This window comes from Alligator mississippiensis, chromosome 1 (assembly GCF_030867095.1).
Source record: "Alligator mississippiensis isolate rAllMis1 chromosome 1, rAllMis1, whole genome shotgun sequence".
NCBI lineage: Eukaryota > Metazoa > Chordata > Crocodylia > Alligatoridae > Alligator > Alligator mississippiensis.
Window position 1 is genome coordinate 301,795,926 of NC_081824.1, and position 12,057 is coordinate 301,807,982.

A 12,057-nucleotide genomic window follows, 5' to 3' on the forward strand; every position below is an offset into this window, starting at 1 on the left:
ATTGAATGTGATGGTTTTCAGTAAGGACTAGGGGTTTTGGAACCCTGATTTGAGATTTTTTTAAGGGACCTGATTATCAGAGACCAGGTATTCAGTGATTTCTGAAAATAAAGCTCTTCTGAATTACTTAAAACAGACTTCCAGATCACTAGTCATTTCTAAAAATCTTGTTTGAAAAACACAGTTAGCATTAGTAATGAATACTGGATTACTGAATCCTCTAATCTGACTGGGTGTTTATCAGACTCTGGTTATTTGAATGCCAAGGTTTGGAAGAGACTGCTGCCGAAGGTGGTTCAAGCACCTACTTTGAACACCTTCAAGAGACGTTTGGATGTCTATTTCAGTGGGATCTTATGACCCCAGCTGACTTCCTGCCCTTTGGGCAGGGGGCTGGACTCGATGATCTTCCAAGGTCCCTTCCAGCCCTAATGTCTATGAATCTGTGGATTTCATATAGTGTAGTGATCTAGTGTGTCTGCATTATCCTGCTTTGTCTTAAAAATCCTACTAAAAATACCACAGGGCAGAGTCAGTCTTGTTTGGGGCCCTGCATAAACCAGTATTCATTATTAGTGCTTATAAGGGGAGCAGAATTTCCTAAGGATAAAAAAAAAAAATCTCCCTCCCCTTCTTCCCACTCTGGGAGACTCCTGCACTGCAACCTAGAGTTGCATTAGTAAATGTTGGTTATATGTCTAAGATTAGATCAAACGGTTGGCATCCCCTCATCCACGTACTGTATCTATAACTATGCTGAATGTTATGTAGATGACCTCCTACTTTTGAGCTCATAGAGAAAGTGAAAGAAGGTGTGCTCTGGCAAGTGAGTTAGGTCACATTGCACAATTAAATAAATCAGAACATATAACTCTAGTGGAAAAAAAACCTCATTCATGTGGATCCAGATGTGGAGAGTCCTAGGTTCAGTGAAGTACTCCCTCCTCTGACCATCCCCTAGCCTACTGAAGAAATTATTATCAAAAAGTGTATAAGCCAGATGTTCCAGTTGTTCCCTAATAAAATTTATTCTGAAAATAGGTCACCTGTTTTTCCCCAGAGGACCTACAGTATCATCTGACTTAACAGCATTATAAAATCAGGCCAATGGGTGTTTCTGTCAGTCACCTCAGACATTCTGTCCCTTGGATTTAGTAGTGGTAGATGTTTTGTCAGAGAGAGAGAGAGAGAGAGAACCACAGAGATGCCAAGATTTTCAAACATAGGGACTTAAAGTTAGGCACCCTAAGCCATTTTTACATGCACTCATGAAAATAGAATAACCCATTTTTATTTATTTACTTTAGTGAGAAAATTTTGATGTCCTGCCCCCCAAGATCCGGCCACCTTAATGTCCTCAGGGGTTGGAATCTAAATTAACCTGAGTTTACATGCTGGAAAGGAAGAAAAACATATATTTCAGCCCCTTTAAAAGGCAAGGATAGTCGCTGTTCAGGAAGGTACATCAGTCATACAATGTGAATTATCCTATAGGTGAGCTAAATTGCATTAATTTAACACTTAATGAAGCTGCATTTAAAGTTGGAGTGGTTTTGCTACATGTATTGCTACAGAATATAACAGTTGCAATTGTAGCTGTTTATATCAGTATTCTTTGACATCAGTGTAGTTGTTACAAAGGTCTGTACCCTAAAATAATCCCTCATGTTGATCCTTTATGAGGAACTGACTTTATGTGCTTCAAAAATACTTCTAGAGGAATTAAGATTCAGAAAGAAGGCATGGTTAAAGATAACCACATTAAAAACTGCATTTATTAGCAATTAAAACTCGTTTGCATCTATCTTTGTGGGAATGCCAGTGGTTTTGCATTTAGGAACTTGTTTTAGAATATTGTGCCAACCATATACCTCCCTAGGCTTGCTCATACTAGTATTCTCTGGCACAGCGATTAAAAAATGTCGCACAGGAATTTCCCTGAGTATGTTCAGCCCAAACTGAAACTTCACTTAATGGAGCAATTTATTAAATAGCGTGAGGAGAGTCAACTGACCATCAGCTGGTGTAAGTTTGTATGATCAATACAGTCACGGGGTCTCAGGTATGCAAGAGCTGGAATCACTACAAACGTATGCTCTGCTCTGAAGATATCCTGGCTGTAATGTAACTATGTAACTCAGAAGGAATTCAAGTTCATGAGAACGTACTTTAATAAGACACCTGTATTTCAGATGTTAGCTTCACCTCATAATTACCCTGTTGCACAATGTGCATGTATGTCTACACAGTTACCCTCTCCATTTAGAGGGTTTTTTCCCATTCCTCAAACAATGTTTTGCAATTTCTACAATTACGTGTTTCACTTAAGTGCCTAATTAACTGAAACAAACTAACCTGTTTGGCTTATTTCAACTAACGTTCATGCTAATGACCATAATATTTTAAAGTTATGGTCAGCATTTAGCAAATGTGCCAACATATTTTTAAGTGAACAACAGTACAGCTGAAGCGCTGGCTGTAAATAAGGAGAAATATCCTTTACTTTACAATGCCAAAATACCAAAACCCAGACTTTAAGCTACATTTGGCAGTTATATTAGTAAAATAACAACATTGAAATTATGGAGGTCATAATTTTTTGTGCACAAAATTTAATAACCTTGTGGCATTTGTCTAATAAAGTTTTCTGTTTAGAGATTATGATGCTGGGTGTCAATTATAGTTTTGGACCCAAAAGGAGCAGCTAAACTAGCCATAATTGATCTCTCTCTCTCGGCAGGGGGACACAACATCTTTCATCTTTGTCCCCAGACCAACTATCCCTAGAAAAGGCAACCTTGCCCAAATTGCAGTGATTGTGGACAGTTAAATATAAACAACAGTCCGTTCTATGAAACCACAAAAATCACTATCTCCTTTTCTTTTTTTTTTTTTCCCCCTCCCCCCCCCCCAAAGGTTTTATCATAGATTATTTTTTCCCTTGTCATGCACATAACTTTGACAGAAGAGCTGGTCAATACCATTCAAATGAGAACTGTCACAGCACGGTAGCCTACAATATAGATCTTTTCCCTTTCATGATAACTTATCTATCTCTGTTCTAGTTTCAAGGCATGTGCCAAGCTTTTGATTTGGGGAAAAAAGATGATTTGTTGGCTTCGTTCATGTTGGAAACGCAGCAGGATACAGGTGTGTGTGTGTGTGTGTGTGTGTGTGTGTGTGTGTGTGTGTGTGTACACACGTGCACACACACCTTGATTGGCCTACTTGATTAATATGATTTAATATTCTCAAAACATGTTTCAATTCAGGCAAGCACAAGCTTGAATGTTCTGGGCTGTGACTCACTAGACCTGTTAGCTGCCTCCTATTAGTTGTGCAATAAAGATTTAATATTTTCCTTTAATGTTTATTTAACCTTGTGCTACATTCACTCTCTTGCTGTGTTTTTAAGACTGCATTTTCCCATTAGTATAAGTAATTGGTATGAAAAATGATTTTTTTCAGATTGATACACTCGTTTTCTGATACTTTCATAAGATTTTTGGTTTTTGTAAATATTGTTGGGGGTAAAGCTGCAAAATTAGCCAGCCCCCTGCCAGAGGAAGAAACATCCAAACTAACTTGTACAAATCCATCATCTAACGTATTAGTAAAACTTCAGTCAACCCTGACACAACCGTAAGACGTAACACCCTAACCTGACACAGGTCAAGTAAGGGGACAATGGCAGCCAATGTCCTGTGTTGCAAGAATTGTTAAAATATGCCTGTGGGATCCAAGGAAAGTTTGAGAGTTTCTTTTGCATGTAGGAGATGAGATAAACATAATTACAAAGATTGTTCATCTAGCCCTGTCTCCTGTACATAATCCTTCCCTTGCAACAAGCCTAGAGATTCTGTTCTTTACCTGTTTAAGTCCTCAAGGTGACAGTGATACACTATTTCCGTAGGCCCACACATACCCATCTCCTCTTGCATTATGAGAATAGGTGGTCCCTCTCCTGGGCCTCCAGACACTGCTACTGTCCAACCACCTCTCTGTAGACTTCTCTTTCAGGGTGATGGATTATCCAATTTTGAGTTTGTATCCCCGTCTTGTTACACATGCACCCACATGCGCGCGCACACACGTGTGTGTGTGTGTGTTTGTATATGTATATATGATGGGTGCATCTGGATACCCCAGGCAGCTCTAAGAATCTTTCATAATACAGTCAATCAAAGAAACAAGTAGCAGCTCCATAACAGCACTAGTTAATTTTGCAGCTTTATCCCCAACAATATTTTCAAGGGCCTCCTTGGAGACCAAACACATTCATCACTTTGGTGTTTCTGAGCCTATATCTACTTAATGCAGGAGTAGGAGAAAAGCATTCCAATGACCCTAAAGCTAGGGACAGACATTACACACAAACTGGTTTAAGTGATCAGAAACTGATTTAAACCTGTAACAGAACAGATGTTCAGTGCACATAAACCAGTGTGAGAAAAACCTGGTTGAATGTAGCATCAGGCTCAACTGATTTGGCTTAAACTGGTTTATGCAATGTCTATCCTAGACCCCTTGCTGGTTTAAGATTACACCAGAGCCCCCCAGTATTCCAGCATGCTCTCTGCTCCACAGCTCGGCTGGCCCCTTCCCTCTGCTCCCTGGCTGCAGCATCAGAAGTCTCTGCAGGCATCTGCTTGGCTTCTACTCTCCCCACCCCGACTCTCTGCTAAGCAGGCATTCCCTGTCCCTCACAGACATATCAGCATTAGCTAGCAGACCACATGCTGGCTACCTCTGAGTTGTGGCACATGGATCAAAGGCAGAATCAACAGATCACTGGTAATGTCCCTCTGTTTTCTTAATGGGGTGATGAACACTGAGTTAAGGGTGATAAACATTCCCCACTGGGCTGTCCAGGAGGTGGGGGTCCCCTCCGTAATCAGTGTCCTGTCCAGGCCTGGCCACACCCCCCTCAGCTCTTCTCTGTGCAAGGGAAGGGAGGATGGCTGTAGCACACCCTGGCTTCTAGTCTGAGCCACTGTAGGCATGTGCCTGAATTTCTGGGATGTCTGTCTGGTTACAAAACTGATTTAGCCCAGCCAGGTTAGACTAAACTGCATAGATTGAATCAATTCAGGCTCATGCTTTTTGAATGTCTTGAGTTTACAAGCTCTTGCTTCAACTGACTGCAGAGCCTGCAGCACTATTTCCTAGCCCTGGAAAAGAGTTCACTGGCTTCAGGATATAATGTAAAGGAGTTCCTATAGAGATTGTCACTGGTGACATAGGGAGTGACTGCCAGGCAGTATTTGCCTAGCTCAACCAAGGAAGAACAATGGGGTGGTCCTTTTGGCAGTCCATGTTTGCTGATTTACATCATTGTAGCACTATAAATGAGAAGACTTGCATAACTGTTTCCCACTATTAGTGTGGCTGAACTAATGCTAGCAACAGTGAAAATGCTAGTCTAGATAGGCTGAGGAATTTGGGATGGTCTTCTGGGTTAAGTATAGGCAGTCAAAAAGCCTGAGGCTGAATTGATTCAGTCTTTGCAGGTTAGTCCAGTCCAAGCTGCAAAGATTGAACCAATAAGCAAATGAACAGACATTCACTTTTGATTCAGGAAATGCAGCTACATGCCTGCAGCAGCTCAAGCCAGATGCCTGGGTGGGGGAGGATGCGCTACAGCCTGGTTCTCTAGCACATAATCAGCATGGGCTGTGTATTCGTTTCCTTTTCCTGCTGCCAAAGGTCTCTGGGATTCGCAGTCCAGACGTGCAGCAGCAGGACTCTGCAGGATTGCTCATTACTTTCTCTTTCTGCTTCCAGGTGCCTCTGGGATTTGTAGTCTAGTCACAGCCAGTACTAAGCAAGCAGGGCAGGACAGCTCCATACTTGGGACAAGGGATGTTTAACACTCACTTCCCTGGACCCAGGCCCCAGCTGGGTTTGCCTGAGGGGACCAGTGAGCCAGCCTTCGCTGCTCAAGCTAGGGAGCAGAGGGGGAGGGCTGGCTCTGGTCTCTCGAGCAGACAGCACAGCCCAGGGCTGCAAAATGCTGGGATTCTGGGGGACTTTGATTTAACTTGAAGCAGGAAGGGGTTTGAGACAGAAGTTTCATAAACCAGTTTGACCTAAATCAGTTACGTCTGATACTACATTCAGCCAGGTTCATCTTAAATCAGTTTCAGCCCTTTTGAAACTGGTTTATGTTCACGGAGCTTCTATTTTGTTACAAGTTTAAACTAGTTTCTGATCACTTAAACCAGTTTGTGTAACTTCTGTCCCTAGCCCTGGAGTAGATTCAGCAGAGATCCAGTAGGGATTTGGTGCTATACACGATATTCAGAAAAAAAACCTGTTACATATGCTTTGAAATTTTATTGTGAGCCAAGCACTGCAGAACATGCTTGCTACTCTAACTCCCTTTTTAAGTATTATAAAGCAACAACTGCTTTATTTGGCAATAAAACAGCATTAAATTTTGTTTTTCAAATGATTAACTTTTGTCCTACTATCCAATCAGTCTTATTGCAAAACACATTTTATGGATTAATGGTAAAGCTGTTTTAGCAAAGTTACATATGGCTTGGGGGAAGGTTTAATTTTCCTACTTTATTTCTTTTCTAGTTTAAAAAAAAAAAAAAGTTATATAACAAAAAATGACTTTTAAAGGGGGAGGAGGTTGTTTTTTCCCCTTCACTGACCTCTTATTTTCTGATTTTAAATATTAACTTTCTAAAATATCAGTACCAAGACATTAAAAAGAATTTTTTCATTAAAATTTTAAAGTCATACCCTTTCTCAAATGTGGTGCTCTCCATTCTGGCAAGTCCTTCAGTAGCAAAATAATTAATTCAATAAAAAGCAGAAATAAAATCCAGCAATTGATTGTAAATGTGAATTGCTGTATATTGTATTTCTTACTGTAGTAATGCAAAACTTGAACAGTGCTATGCGAGGATCTAATTTGCTGAGACCTGCTAAATGTACTTAGAATTGGTAATGTATTGAATTTTGAAGCATGTTCTGTTGTTTTTTGTATACAGACTCATGAGACTTAAAGTATATTCTGACAACATTTCACTTTCTATGTTGCTTTGAATACACTGTTCCACTGAAATACCCAGCAATTATGTATTTCTCTGTGTAGGCACCCCAAGTTACTATCTTATTGTTTCAGTATATATTAACTATACTTCTTGGAAGTGTATCTTTATTTATCACATGCACCCTTCAAAAAGGGATGAGAGGTTGTTTTAAATAATTAACAACTTTTTCCTAGTATTTTAACAATGCTTTAGGACATACAAGCTGGAAAAATTTACTTTGCCTTTAGTTGCATAGTCCTGGTACTGTACTTTTAATTTGCAGTAATTTTTATATAGTGCTGTTTTGAAAGAAGTATATGTTTAAATATAAAAATCCTTCAGGCTGTTTCAGAAACCAGATTTAAAAGACAGAACTACAAGAATACCATGTTTCACTTGTTACTTATAGTATACATAATTGCATATATAAAATTATTCTCTTGGAACTAATGTGCTTTCAGCTTTCTATCCTGACAAAACACTTTTCTGTTTACTTTTTAAAGCAGGATTGCTTTGTAACACCATCTGTAAATTTTTGAAGACGTGCAATGTTTTTAATCTGTTTAATCTTCCCTATGGGACACTATACTGATTTCTTCTTATTACTGTTTCCACAGGTGACATCAAAGAAATGCCATGGAGCAGTCAACTCAGAACTCATAGTTGCCCATCAATCGCTCAGTAGTCAGTGTAGATTCTGTTTTTACAATCAGCAGCTACATCTGGCTACTGGGTCTCTGATGACATCTTGTAGCTTCCACATGGTTTGCTGAAGATTATTTATCACTCTATGATGAAGTGATCTTTGTGGCTCCAAGATACAAAATAAATAATGAGTTATCCCTTGGAAATGATAAATATCTAATAAGGACTGAAATATTTGTTCAATACAGTTCATAGTTTGGATTTGTTAGAAAATTATGGGGCGGTAGGGAGGGGCTGTTTTGGTTTTGTTTTGTTTTAAGGAAAGTGTCACTATTTTCTCCAGCATGTAGTCATGTGGCCTGTAATATAAATATAGTTCTCTACTGTTCCAAAACCTTCTGGCTAAGGAAGGAAGTATAGAAAAGACCTACCTGATGATTTATTTTGATTTGGTATGCTTGATAAAACACACTTTCTGATATGTCAAACCACAGGTTTGGAAGAATGAGTACCATAAGCAGTAGTGTGTGCTTTCGGAGCCATTTGGAGAAGTGTAAGGATCAGACACTAGAAGACTCTCCAGGTTTGGGGCATGAACCTGGCATACAATGTAGATTTCTGTATTTCTTAAGCAACAGCTACATTGTCTGCTGGGTTTCAAGCTGCCTGGAAATTCAAAACAAAATGGTATCCTACTTATCCTATAGGACAAGTATTACATGTGGTATACCAGTCCGTTGACTATGCTTATTGCAACCTGAGCAGAGAGTTAGTTAATGTGTTGGCACACTAGACTTTCACTTCTGTAACTAAATTTCTCAAACTGCATCAAAAGTGAAAACAAATGTTATCTTCACCTGTGCAAATTAATATACAGCAAAATGATGCAGTGACTGTAAGTTTCAGTTTGGGAAGCTGAAGGAGAGGACTAGAATAACAGAAGGCTATTATGGATCAGGCTTGAAAAGGGCAACGACAGCTGTGTGAAGAAGTTTGCACAGCATGTGCTAAATACTCTGTGCCTGATTCCAGTTTGTGGTGTTAAACTCTCAGTGACAACTTGCAGTGCATGTGCACCTTAACTATTGGAAATGTTGAAAGTCATAATTGATAATTCTCGAACTTTAATTTGCCTTTGATTATACTGTGCTGGTCATGGACTTCTGGTTTGTGATAATGGATGACAGTTTTGTAGGGAGGTAGTCTCTCTGATCAAGAAGGCATTATTAATTTAGGACTGTACACTTTTACCAATCACAGGAAGCATATCAAAGATACTGCTACTTGAATACAATAATGTAAGAGGCAGAAGGGATCTGTAAATATAATGCAACAGCAAAATTATGTCTTAAACTTCAAATAAAGCTGCTAATTAAACATGCTGTGTGTCTGATTGTATTTGCTCTACTGATATGGTTTGCTTTCAGATATCATAGGTCAATGAGAGGATGTTTAGCATTACTAAATGCAATGTCTGCTGTGAAAAGCTCTTTTTAACACTTGCATAAGCCATCTGTGTGCTCTCTGCCATCTCTGTGCTCTGTATAAGAAATACACAGTTATGCATATAGTTTTTTACAGTTTAAATAGAAGGTCTGTGAATGCAAAGCAACAAGAGGAGCACCTTATTACTGAAGGTGATTTTTCCCATCTTAGAATAAGCATCCCTCCCCAGTATGCTTCCTCTTTTATATTTGTGTGTTCCTTAGAAAGCTCTTTTTATCTTTTTTCATAGATGTATGGTATCATTTTGGTATCTGCAGTAGTGTTTGCTATGTCCATCACTTCCATAATCTCAAAAAAATAAAATAATCAAATGGTTTTGGGGGGGGCGCTTGGGGGGGGGACTTGGAGGGGGTTGGGGTTTTTTGTTTGTTTTTTTTAGGAGTACATGCAACTAATTCTTTTACTAACCTCCTATATCCCATAGCTTGTCTTATTCATTATATTCTCTTTAATGAAAGGTTGACCTGCATTATATACAGTATTTTAATAATGGCAGTAGGTTCCTAATTACATGAAGTTTTGCCACTTTACTTCAACATCAGGAGACACTTACCTTTATTGAATGAGGTGTGTGTGTGTGTGTGTGTGGATAGAAAGGGGGCAAGGGCTGCCTTATACTCTTGCTAAAACCCACAGAGGTACACTGTATTAGTTCAGAGTTTCTGAACTGTTTACACAGCCACAATAAGAAAATTACCAGGGTGATTTTTTTTTTTTTTATATGTAAACACCCCATAGTAACTCAGAATGCAGATCAGGGGTGTTCAGTGCTGAGCTCCCTCCCTTGTTCAGTTTCACTTCCCCAGGCTGTTTCAGTTAAACTCATGGTGTTGAAATCCCCTTTGTGGGCAGGTACTCCTGGTTCCCCTATCTGTCTTTGTCATGCTCCTTGTATTTGTATACAGACACCCTAAAAACCCCCTTTGACCTTATTCTGAGGTTCTTGATATATCTTCAAAAAGTTTGCTTCAAACCATCTTCATATGCTTTTATTAGCTGGTACTTATCCTCCTGTTTACATTCTTTTTTCCTTCCTCTGGTAATTCAATTGCTAACAAATATACGTATGGATTGGCATAAATGCCTAAATTTGCCACTGCTAGTAAAAAAAAGTTTGTTTATATTTAAACAGCTGTTTGAATCACGAGTTAAATCCTGTCTGTCTGCAGCGAAGCTAGTTGGGAGTCTTGCATCAAATGGCCCTAAGATTTCATCAACAGTGGACATGTCTATATGTGTATTTATGCCAGCTTAAATTTACTGCTCAGAAAGCGGGAATAGGCTGGCATCCACATGTGCAGGAGCCCTGGGACTAAATTTAGTCTGCCTGCCATGTACCCCTGTGGCCACCAGGGGGAGCTCCAGTTGGGCTCAAGCCAGCCCCCTAGTGGCTGGGCAGACCCCCTGGAGGCCCCCTGGGTTACTGCACAGTAACACATCTACACATGTGCTACTGCACAGTAACTAATCAAGCATAAATTTGATACCTGCATTATGCAGGTATCAAATTTTATGCTCAAGTCAGTGTAAGTTGCCATATTTAGTGCACAGTACAGGTGTGCACATGTAGACATGTACCCATACTGTGCAGTAATTTGTTACTGCAGTAAATGTGCACATGTAAACGTGCCCAGTATTTAGCTCAAAACTAGTAGTTAAAGTTCCCTTCAGTCTTTATACACATCTAGCTCACAACAGGATCAGCTGGAAGTGCTGGCTTCTTACTTCCTCAATATACTTTCTTGTAAATTCTCCTCTGGTCACTGGAGAAAGAGTAATAGGAACAAACAATGCCAAAAATGATACAAGTTTCATATGCATTGAATCTTAGTCTACCTAGCTTTCTTGCCAAATGCACCAATAGATATTTACATTTGAAAAAAAGAGAAGTAGAAATAATGGTCAGTGTTTTCAGAAGTGTTCACTAACTACTCCTCTGAAGTTCAAGCTTCAGCTATGCAAAATGAGAACTGAGCCACTAAAGTTTAGGCCCATATCTTCCAAAAGAATCTATTGATAACTTGCTCAGACACAAGTGAAAGCCAAAGTGGAATTAAACTAAGGGTTCTACAGTCCCAATTTTAAGCTCTTGCTACTAAACAAAAATGCCAACAAGAATTAAGTGGGCACTTGTTGAGCCAGCTGTTACTCATGGTACTGTACAAATATTGGATGCCACAGCGATTACAGGGTGTTCTGATTTCCTTACATCACTGTTCCCAACAAGCAGCATAATGGGTCTGCTATAACCTGTTTAACTTCTTAAACTACTATTCTTCAGAAGTTGGTTCTTGTGCTTTTATTTTCTGCTTTGTCACCAACAGGAATTTCTTTGTTGCTGTGAGTCTTCACTGCAAAAAAAAAAAAAAAAAAAAAAGTGCTGAATTTAGTGGGCTTTATTTTCCCAGCTGTATCCTGATTACCAATACTTAACTCTGATTTTTGTTGGGAAAATTAACTGAACTAAAAATGAAGTATTCTGAGAGCTGTTTTCCCTTGGCATACTGACCTTGATGTAGTTGCAGCACATGCTGCCAAACCTATGCCCAGAAGAATAAAAGTGTATTCTGTGATCTTTTCAGAAAGCCTTGAGTGGCTAAGTTGTTAACACTGCAATAAAGAAAAGTTATGTGAAAGGGAGGCCAACTCAGTATAGGGCTGAAAATATTTTACAAAGAAAGAAATTAAACATCCATGTGGCAACAGCTGACCTAGTAAATGAACCCTTTCACTTGACTCTCAGCTGCAGAGGAATTTGATTTTACTTGCTTTTAACAGGAGGGCTTACATTAGCATGTAAGTACATTTATTCATTTTCTGGGGTACCTAAAATAACTGTAAAAGATACTGGCATTATAGA

The 12,057-nt window shown here is 39.2% G+C and overlaps 1 long non-coding RNA gene across 2 annotated transcripts in view; it reads left to right on the forward strand.

Moving 5' to 3' along the window:
* Positions 1-9,068, forward strand: part of LOC106738310 (uncharacterized) — a 99,125-nt gene extending 90,057 nt beyond the window's left edge. For both annotated transcript variants that reach the window (XR_002090159.2, XR_002090158.2), the window contains exon 4: positions 7,664-9,068. This is a non-coding gene — a long non-coding RNA (uncharacterized LOC106738310). The remainder of the gene's footprint in view (positions 1-7,663) is intronic.
* Positions 9,069-12,057: the final 2,989 nt, after the last annotated feature.